Source organism: Wyeomyia smithii, chromosome 3, assembly GCF_029784165.1.
Source record: "Wyeomyia smithii strain HCP4-BCI-WySm-NY-G18 chromosome 3, ASM2978416v1, whole genome shotgun sequence".
NCBI classification, from domain to species: Eukaryota; Metazoa; Arthropoda; class Insecta; order Diptera; family Culicidae; genus Wyeomyia; species Wyeomyia smithii.
Window position 1 is genome coordinate 117,268,603 of NC_073696.1, and position 7,783 is coordinate 117,276,385.

Consider the following 7,783-nt stretch of genomic DNA (forward strand, 5'->3'; position numbering starts at 1 on the left):
TAATATCGAAATTATTTGACCTGAGCCAATTCTTTGCATGTTATTGTTAAAATAGATAAGCATCTACATTCTCAACCGCATGAGGATCGCTAAAGCAACATAGCGTGTGAGAAATCACAGAAATGTTACTAGCGAACAATCACTGTCAATTAATTGGAGCTGAAAGTCTCTTTCATTTTTGGCTCGTTCGTTGAAAATTCAACGATTTCAATTTCAACTGAAAATCCTTTCATGACAGTGAAAGTTTGCAGCGCTGATTCTATATACTCGTTAAAAACATTTTTCAATGCCGGAATAAATTATTGTTAAAAGTATTGTAATTATCAAATAATATTATTTAATCAAATTAATAAATTATCCCTCTCTTATTGTTCGGAAACACTATTGCACGATAATTCCATATGAACCTAAAATAATTATATTATAATTATAATAAAAATAGTATATCTGCTCGCAATAATCGCTATTTCAATCATCACTAGAATTTACACTGGCTGTTAATAGAGTTTATTTTTCGAGGAAAAAACATACACATTTTTATTACAAAAAAAAAAAAAACAAAATGACTCAGAGTAGCGACTCAGTTCAGTTTCATTGGCTTCGAAACACGAATTTCTTTACGAGTGTTTCTCACGCAGATTTTTAATTGATGCAATGAGCATTGAGATCACTGTCCGACTTTTCAATCAATTTTCTTTTTCAAACAACTTATAAGTGCTGCTCGGGACATTTAAAAGACTAATTTTCAATAAAATAAGCGAAAATTTCGGACATCGTTATTCACACATTTGCAGTTTACTATCTGATGACTTGGTTTCGAAGTAGAAGATATTATAAAAATATTGTAGGTGTCTTTCGTTTCCAACTGCTTAATTTTTTTTTGCTAATGATAGAATGCTAATACATATAACAAATAAAATGTTAAATTCAATACATGGCTTGAACATTGCTTTCGGTGTTTGCGTATCATAATTATGATAAAATATATTATAATGTACGTTACAGTTGATCAATAAAATTTACCGTCATCTAGTATATAAAATGTCTTCCTCAAATATCCTTGGACTCTAACTTGAGCACCAGAAACACCGTGCTCAAGTTCTGTTTCGCGTCACAAAAAAAAAATTCACACCCAATCAACCATTCTTTCTTCATTTACGATATTTTAATGAACCATACTGGCGCCAGTGAAACTAGAAATCTCGTCCCATATTGTCTGGTTTAAACTGATTGTCTGGCTGTTCGCATACTCGCTGTGTACATACGGAAAATCACTTTCCACAAAGGTCGGCTCATCCTCAACATAAGGATACGCGCTGAACGATTTATGGCAAAATCTCGGATTTCTTGTATGACCTGCCTAATGCCACTTGATGCTCCGAATCGATTTCGATTGTATGCGTGAACAGTGTAGCCGCTGGAACTAGAGCAACTCGTCGAAAAAGGATCCGTCGATTAAGTGGTGGTGGCGGCGCTTAACTCACACGCACTTTCTTATTTTCTTCGAAGTGCCAAAGGACATTTGTCATTCCGCAAGGCCTAATCTTCGCGCTTTCTTTCGTTCTGCATTGCGTCATCGGCATCTATTTCGTACCAATAGAAAAAGTCTAACACCATTCAAGTGGGCTCGAACGGGTGGTGCGGTTACTGAAACACCCGGTCCCTACACTGGGCTACCGACGACGGGACGCATCACTGCTACAGGTTTCTGCTTTCCCAGTTCGAATTACATGTTGAACCCCGCTCACTCATGCTGGTCGATTGCTGGGAATTTACGTGATGGTGTTACATGTCACTCGTAGGGTGGTATGTATTCCATCCAACATATTGCAAGGGCGAATGATGAAAAGGAGCAGCACTGAGGCGCACGGCGATTGCGCACTGCCTGCTATCGGGTAGCAAAAACGAGTAGTTTGTCCTCCTTCTGTGGGCAGTCAGGTTTGGTCCGGTAGGCGTTTCAAGTTGCATTTACGCTTGAATAGTACAGTGAGGTTTGGTTCGTGATTTTTTTCTGCTTTCACGAATGTATCACACTGGCCGTGCATCTGCCACAAAATAACGTTATCGTAATTACCAATTAAATATAAAATTGGCGAGTACCTATAATTATATTTTTTGATATTCTTTGCGGAAGTACACATGTTTATTCTGTTTTAACATCTCTAATAGTGTTGAGAAGCCTCGATTTGTGATTGGCCACACAACATACTAAAATAATAATTTATTATAAAATATTTATGTTATAAATAGGAGGGTTCTATTATTAAAATATATGATCTATTATGGTTTTTTTTTGTCAGTCAAAAACTATTACCAGAGTTCTTATTATGTGGCCGTAATAAATATTATAACAATATTTCTCTGATCTTCATGTTTCAAGAACAGAAAAGATTTTTTTCACTGTGAAAGAATTCAATACGAGGCTTTTTTCAAATGCTTTGACAACGTTGAAACTGTTGATATTCGTTCTCAGCAAGGGATCTTGTTTTTCACACACATGTAGTTTAGAAAAAAAAATAGATGTGAGCCAACGAAAAACACTTAGTACAAGATCTGTTATCTTTATTATGATTGTTACTGATAAGTGGCATTTTCCAGCAAAAAAAAAAAAATAGTCTGCGCTGCTGGATTTTCATTCATAACGAGGGGATTCACTTTCACACGGCTATAGACAGCAACAGCAGTAGCGGTAGCAAGCTTATCTGTGGCGGCAGGGCACTGCGTTTGAGTGCATACTCATGTCGATTGGTTTCTGGGATATAAGATGGAAATTATGTCACCAGAAGCTACTGCCTCCGTTGAGCTCGAGCTTACCGGAATCTATCATCTATCTAAATGTGTATACTTAGACAGCAGCTGATAATTATCGCAAGTGCTTACTGATAAGCCGCCGGTTTACACATGAACTAGTTTCTCTGCGATTATTGTAGGTCCTCTGAGCGTGGGATTTTTCAATGCTTTTAATTGTGGATCCCCTTTGACACAAGTGTTTGGGTGCTTGGTTCAAGATAAAATATACGAAAAATTACAGTGTCTTGGTTGTTCATGCCTTGGTCATGACTAAGAATCAGATACCTACCTTTCCTTGAGCAGGGCGGTTATTTTCTAGTTTACAACTCTGCGTCAAAATTAGCAGTTTAGGCAAAATTTGGCAAGGCTAGGATTTATCATCATTGCAAATGCAAACATTTTATTGAAATATTTACGATATTTTGCCAATAAAAGGTAAACAAGGGAAGGATTTGTTTTGGGCTCTGCTAAAGGATTAAATAAACCCTATCCACCCCTTTTCTTGTTTTGTTTGTTTCGTTGAGGTAGCGCTGAACTGCTTTCTTACTCTTTCCTACGTACGCCATACCGGTATTGTCGAGGGTAGAAAGATTGCCGAAGACATTTGCCCAATATTTACAAAACATTACCCCTTCATAAATATAAAGGAGTACCGAATAGGAACGGGTTTTGCCTTGTACTGTTCTATGGTAGTCTATAAAATGGGACAATTTTGTCACCGTTCCGCATGTTAAGCCTTCATCGTACTTAATTTTTCGGGCTTTTGTGGATTGGTCTATCGGGCACAATTTCGATTTACAACTATGTACGTGTACCATCAGGCTTTACCGTACCTTACCGGATTGGATTAGACGTTCCGAATGTTTTGTGCTTGGTTAAGAAAGTTGAAATTTCGGGAAGGGTTGTTTCTGATCAAAAGGGTTTGAATGATTTCACCATAAAACGATTTAGCTGAACCTTACAGATGCACCGGTGTCGTTTGTATTCGCGAGGTAAGGCTTTTTGGATGTACGGTTTAATTACGATGTTTTTGGAAAATACTTGTTTGTTTTTACAACTGATTAGTTGTAGTTGTGGGCTGTAATTGCCGATGGGAGGTTACTGTTTTGCTGTACCGTAATTGTTTATGGAGGTGCTCGTCTAGCGAAAATGTAGAAAATCGGTTAGTCAGTAGTAAAAGATTGTCTGTTTGTGTAAAAATTTTTTGGCCCGGCGCACAGTACTGTACAAACGTTTTGCTTACTTTCATGAAGATTTTAGTGGACAACACACCAAAATAAAGATTGAAGATTAGAGATAGATTCCTCCAGATTCCTTTGAACTTGGAAGATTTAATCAGTTGAACTATTTTGACTTAAGCTTTCAGTTTGGTAGAACTGGAGAGATTTTTTTGGCATTAACCTAATCAATATGTGTTTTTGGTGCCTATTCTTTTTCAAAACAAATTATAAACCTAGTGTTCAAAAACACGGGTTAATCCCAGGTTTTTATAATCCGAATCATTGCTAAGAACCTAGATATACAAATCGATCCCTAATGCCTAAAGATTAACAATAGGCATTTTATTCATACATGGAAAATCATTTTCAGCTGAATTTGTTAAGCTACTGGGTACTTATCAAAGCAATGATTAAGATTAGTAACAAATAACCGGACTTTAAAACCCTTATCTTTATTTCTCTAATTTTTAGTCATCACATTCCTTTACTTTCCCTGGAAGTACATAATTACCTTTCCGGTATTAATACTAAGCTGGCAGGGAGTGAGCTGTGAAGTTTCCACCCACCGGTGTGTGTCTGTCAAGCCCACTCACTCACTGTCTGGTTGTGCACTGTATGATGTCAACGGAGTAAGCAACATTATCACTTCTTTGTCGCGATAAACAAGCATTCCGATAACCAGACTAATAGACTTCACAGAACCCAGTCCGATGCCGACAAAGGGGCAAACAAGTGGGAAACGACGTTTCCCGTCCTGGGTCCTCATGGTGCCTTTTCACGGAGCGGCATGGTAGTTCTTTCATTATTATTATTTTTATACCTTCCAACTTTCGCTGACTAGCGGGGACATGTGGTGTGATTTCGTAGTGACGATAATTACAAAATTCGGTAGGAGATTGCTTCAATAGACATGCTGACTGTGTCGGTCTGTGAGGTTCTGCTTGTCGATATTCGTTGTTCATAGAGGGAGCTCAAAAGGCGGTAATGACAGTTGTAAACTCAAACACTTCATAATAACCGTGTGCACTCCAATTTGTAGCACCCTTTCGGCGAGAGAAGTTGATGTTATCGGAAGATCGTGATTTGTTTGAAGATTGTTCCGATAGTTGGTTTTGCACTGCTAAGTGAATCGGCAGTTTGATATGTATTTTTGGCGGTGTGATTCGTCTTTGTGCGGTGTCGTTTCTCATCAGCTAATTGTGTTATGGTATCATATAAATTAAATCACCGACCCGACTGTGTAACTTTCCTAGAATACTTTGTTTCCTTTGTTGAAGTTCCGGCTGAGGGCACCCGTATGACTCGGGGTCCGCAAAGGGACGACTGTATCCAGCTGACCAATCGCAGATTGCAACTGACAAGTTTTCGGTAGAAAACGATGAGTACCGGCGATTGTTCGATTGTTTGATATTATGTTCGATGCATTCTTTTTTTTGGAATACCGGTTGACCGACAGTGCTTTTTGAAGTGGCAGGCCTGACGAGTTAGTCATGTAACACCGGTTGTATCATCAAGCGTTGATTGAAATAAGTAGCTGCGGGTGTAATGTGATAACGCATCACCTCGGTGCCACTTCAAAGTCAGCTTCCAAGAATTGTTTTATTGCGGTCTAGATAAGATGCGGTTAATCTTTGGACAGCAAGATTGCCGCCTGGTGACTCCCATTTTTAGTGGAGATTCATTGTATTGTTTTGTTTACACGGTTAACGCTGATTAACGTTTCTGTAGTAAAGCTATAAACCTCTATAACAACAAGCGTACAAGTTTACTAACAAAGAGAAATATTTCTAGAGAAAAAATAAAGCTGCGGAAACTGGGTGGTTGACGACTTTAGTGAATCGTATTGACTTTAGTATTATCGGCAGGTTTATTTGATTTACTCCTTTGTATCTATTTGATACAGCCTTGGTTCTAAATTTTTGCCAGTGCTCAGAGTGAAAAGAGAGTATGTATATGTAAGCTCTTTCGCTCTCCTCTTCATGCCAGTATTTTTTTTATCTGTACATGCTCTATTGTGTTCAAAATGGTGTCGAAAAAAAGACTTGTACAAGCGTATTATACAGTTCAATCTACACAAGCAACATGCCGATGGAAGGTATGGTATTTGTTCCATTATTCATCTCATTGAGCCGATATTCACGAAGAATGCACGGATTAAACACCAAATTTTCACGAAATCATTGAACAAATCAACAAACATGCTCTTATGGAATCGCCCAGCATTGGAAATTTAGTAAACCAAGTTAAATTTATCCTGATTTTGTACAACAAACCATTTTTCACAACGCTTCAATATTCATCTCAAAACCTAAATCACTGCTCAATTAAATATCTCACGACGCCCCCTAGTCATCACATTGTTAACCATGAATGAATCACCCTTTCATTAATGAACGTAGCCGCAAACCGTCTTAGTAGGTCCTAGGTAGGTCCGCAATAGTTGTTTACGTGCAGAATTGGAAGCCTAGGTAACCACTGCAGTGCTTTCGATTCATGTCAATAATGTTGGAATATCTCAACATTTCCAGTATGATTTTCTCGTATCAACAGAAACTGATTTGGCCACTTTTGATTATCTTTAACGCAGTGAAAACAGCTGGAAATACATACAATTAAAATTTATGATTCGTGAAAATTCATCTCATATATTTCTGCTAATTAAAGCTTGTTCTCGGAAATTTGAGGTGATCATTTTAAAGATTAAAGTATTCTTATTGTAAAGAGTGGTTTTGTTTAGCGATTAAAATAAAAAGTGGTTCGCCAATGATGAAAAAACTTAGGTTGGCTGTTCAACAAGTCCCGTTGTAAGCGTATAGAGCAATGCGTGGATTTTGTTTTCTGAGGTAGGTGATTGAAATAAATGAGTTTTCGAGTGCAGATACCCGACTATAATATCAAATGTAGAGCTCTTAGGTAAGTTTTTGAGGATTCTACTTTATGAGAAATCTAAAGTGAACTAAGAAAAATCCTTTCCATGGATTAGTAGATTGGTTTAGTTAGAAAATATGCGCTTTTTCCTGTTTCCAATTGTGTTTTCATGTTGTATAAGATGAATACACGGGGTGAGATGAATAACAGTTTCCCTATAACAGAAATGTTTCTGAACAACCTTACATACCTTACAAGTCAGCTCCAGGCCGAAGTGTCCTTTGCTGTTCGAAGAAGTCGTCTCCATTCAATTCGGTCCATGGCCCCGCAGGTCGTCTTCCACTTGATCGAGCCACCTTGCTCCCTGCGCGCCCCGTCGCCTCGATCCAGTCGGGTCGTTATCAAGAACCATTTTCACCGGGTTGTCGTCCGACATCCTAACGACATGCCCAGCCCACTGTAGTCTCCCGATTTTCGCCGTTTGTACGATAAGTGATTCTCCCAGCAGCTGATGCAACTCTTGGTTCATCAGCCTCCGCTATGATCCATCTTCCATCTGCACTCCACCACAGATGGTACGCAGCACCTTCTGTTCGAAAACCCCAAGGGCGCGTTGGTCCTCCACGAGCATGGTCCAGGTTTCGTGGCCGTAGAGGACTACCGGTCTGATCAGTGTTTTGTAGATGGTTAACTTCATGCGGCGGCGGATTTTATTCGACAGGAGCGTCCTCCGGAGTCCAAAGTAGGCACGATTTCCTGCCATAAGATCGTCGACGAATTTCTCTGCTGGTGTCGTTGTCAGCAGTCACCAGTGAGCCCAGATACACGAACTCGTCTACCACCTCGATTTCATCACCGCTAATATGAATTCGTAGCGGGAGGTTTACACTGTCTTCTCTGGAACC